The sequence below is a fragment of the Eurypyga helias genome, unplaced genomic scaffold, assembly GCF_000690775.1.
Source record: "Eurypyga helias isolate BGI_N326 unplaced genomic scaffold, ASM69077v1 scaffold11444, whole genome shotgun sequence".
In the NCBI taxonomy this organism is placed as follows: Eukaryota; Metazoa; Chordata; class Aves; order Eurypygiformes; family Eurypygidae; genus Eurypyga; species Eurypyga helias.
Window position 1 is genome coordinate 1 of NW_010248299.1, and position 3,717 is coordinate 3,717.

Consider the following 3,717-nt stretch of genomic DNA (forward strand, 5'->3'; position numbering starts at 1 on the left):
CTTTATCTTTCCCAGGACGGAGAATGCTGTGCACGGGGAAAACGTTGACTTTAACAATATAATGAGACGGCATCAGTGGGTTCTTAGTATAACAATAACCATTAAAATAAAATAATAAAATATAAAAATAATAATAACAATAACAACAACAACAGTAATAGATAGGATAGGTTTCCTTTTTTCCATAGGGGTCATTGACAGATAGCAGGTACCTGACACCAGTCCCTCTTCCTTTGGCCAGAAATAGAAAAATCTTAATTTAACCCCATCCCAGTTTATTGAAAATACACAGTGCCTCCCTCAGAGTGAGGTATGGAGAGCTGTGAGGGCAGAGAGGACCAGCCTTAGTGGAGTCAAGAGAAGAGGTGAGAAGAGGTCCCAGGAGCAACCTACCTTCAGGGTTCCACACTGGGAAGAACAAGCTGGTTGGAAGCTGGGGAATGAACCTACACCCACGCACGTGGTACAGATGGCCCAGAGGCAGCCAGAAAATCAAACCATTGGTGTAGATGCACCTTCAGGCTGGGCAAAAGAAGAAAAAGGTGGCTTCTCCTCTCCACTGTGATGAAGGTGGAGGTGACTCCACAGTCTGTCCATCAACAGCAAGGGTCATCAGAGGTCTCTGAAGTCCAGGGGCAGCAAGTGTTGCTTTGTTTAGATTTTCACAGCCAACCAGAGATTCTGAAAAGAGATGTCGATATTCAGGCCGGAGAAGTGCAGGCAGCGTTAACAGGCTCAGAAAAGCAGCTGGCTTTAGGTAGCTTATATTTGCCATTCAGTTGTAAACTGCCATGATTTTACCAAGAAACTCGTGGGAAGTGGTACTTTTCCTAGTAGCTGGGGTTCCTGGAGTTGTATGTGTGCATTTTATGTATCACTGAAAGCTTGAAAATTTCAGTCCTGTATGGTCCTCTACCTAAAAAGAAAGCAAAAGTTCTGGGTTTCTTTTTAAACTTCATTTTTAAGTCACTATTGGGATTTACAGGAATGAAAAATGATGCTGGACCTGGTGCCACTGAGCAGCCCATGACAGAGGTTTCCACCGTGGGTTTTAAGGTTTTGCATGAGAAACCCACCCCCAAACTGTGCATACCATAGACTGCAGAAGTCAACGGATTCATTGCTGAGGGGCCAAGTTATCCCTGCTGGGATGTGGTCCAGGGCAGTGTAAATGCTTGAACCTAAAGCTGGACTTAGGAAATGTCACAGAAGCCTGAAGAATAGTATGAACGTGAAAATATCTCCCAAGGGAATGTGTGTCACTCACTGCTCCTGTCAATTGCAGGAAAATTTTCAGCTGACAAACATCCGTACTCCAGGAGCAGCACTACCACAGACGCCAAACCCATCACAGCAGGGAACAGTGATTCTGCACCCCTTCAAGCAGCGTCCTCACTGCCGTGGGGCAAAGCAATTTGTAGGAGACAAATTGCCTACGCAAACTGCCACACTTCCTGTGAAAATACCCTTCCCTCAAGTCCCGGAATCAGGAATAGCCCTCAGCCCTCCCAGGAAGGAGAACAACACGCTCCTGCCCTTCACCTCCCCCCAAAACCCCACCAGGACAGAGAACCCAACCTCCCTCGAGTAGTTTTTCCACCCAGAATGCAGCTGATATCAGTCCTTTGGACTCCTGGGTGTTGTGTCACCTCCGAATTGAGTGAAGCAAAGCCAGAAGGAGTGTGTATTGCCAAAAGCAATCACACAAAACCCCTTTCTCATTTTGGAGGCCACCGGTAACCCTGAGCTCTCAAACAGTGCTGCCTGCAGCGGGGCTGGGGGTGCTGCAGGGACTCGAGAGAAGGACCCAGGTTTCTTCAACTCCCTCTCCGGCTTTTCCCTTGTCCTGCAGCCCAATGGCTGGCCAAAAGCCGAGTCTGGAAACACACCCTGTTTCATGTCAAGGTAGAGGGGCTGCAGGGAGGGCAGGGCTACAAGAAGTCCTTGCAAATCTACATAACATCGATGCTGTACCTAAAATGTTTTCACTGTGGATTTAATCAAAGCATCCTCCAAGGCCCACACAGTTGGAGTGTTTTATTAGAAAAACAAAGGTTGTGGGTCAGTGTCAGAGCTCAGCCCTGAGGCACCAGATTTAAGTAAAAGTGTGTGATTTTGGTGCCTGGGCTCCCATCTGAGCCAGCGGAGCCCACGAAGCAAATCAGCTCCACTGAAAGTTGAGCCTGAGACATGGGGCTGGCAGATATGACACGGGACCTGCTCTCCTGCACTGACAAATGCAGCCCTGACTCCCTGGTCTGCTGCGCTGCTCTCTAGATTGAGTTCGCTGCCACTGACAATAATGGGAACTTCAAGACTTAACACCTAATGTACGTGTCACTTCATGCTGAATCCCATCCTGAGTGTTAGAACATAAAGGACAACACATCCTTTGTTAACCACCTGCTTTCTACTACAGATTTCCATTCTGCCCAGCCCCAAAGATGGGAAAGCAGCCACAGGATGAAGACAGACATCAGCTGAGATGGCCCCAGTCCAGCAAACTGACAGGCATCACAGACGGATGGAAATTGTTCATGGCGATTACCAAACCAGCTCAGTGGCTCCTGAAGCTGCCCAGAGACTATGGCCAAAGCTGAGACAAAGGAGTGGACTTGCCAGTCCAAGACACGACTTAGTGAGACCACAAGATGCCTCTGTTGTGAAGAATGGGCCCTGTCAGCTGCGCAAGTGGTTTGCATGTAATGCAGGTTTTTTGCTAGAGCAATATAGAGCCTGAGATATTTATACATGACTCTTACAGCTCTGCTCACCGCAGAGCTCTGATCTCATGAGCAACTGAGGGCCCATCAGTCATCAGCTCAAGGGTTCCAATACAGCCATTGCGTAGACCCTTCCAGTTGGGTGTTTGCCAACAGGCTTATGAAGCACTTGTACAAAACCAGAGATGCTGTCGTTCTTCCTGATGAGTTCAGGCTGCACACTCTATGTATTGTGATCATGTGTAGATGTGCTTAAGAAAACCATCCATGAAAGAGCAGAGGGCCTGAGCAGTGCAATATTGCTGAGCTCGAAGGGGCAGCAGCAAGGACTCTGCTGAAACAACACCCAAAACCTTCAGCGCTCCCAGGAAGACCGGACCAGTTAGAAAGATGTAAGGCACGTTTTAAGCAACAGACAAATTTTCAGAGGCCTTGAAAATACAGTGTGCTGGGGAAGCTGGAAAGCCCGAAGCAGCAAGAACTACCAAGAAACAAGGCAACAGCCTTCTGGCACGTGAAAAACATGCTGCAAAAAGGCAAGGTACAATCTGTTTTCCATGTCCAGGGCATACAGGACAAGAATTAATGGGATTCAGTTAAGAAGAAGGAGATTCAGCATAGATATGAAGAAAAACTGTCCAGTGGCTGGGATAGTAGAAAGCCGGAATAAATTTTCCTGACAAGGTGGACTCTACATCATTAAAAGCAGGTTTTAAACAGATTTTTAAAACAGGTCAAGAAAAAAGCAGCTCTCAAGAGTGCTCCTGGCATAGATGGCAGTCTTTCATTCCTTCCAGCACTGTAATTCTGTAAGTCAGTGTAAATATCCGTTACAAATTGTACGTCCTCTTTTAAAAGCTCACTTTTAAACATGGTGCAGAGACAAAAAGATGGAAACTTGTATAAGGGAAGATGGCATAAGGAACACAAAGAGGTTCATGGTCCTATACATTTGGGGTTTAGAATACATAACTATTTATGGTGTCATATCATT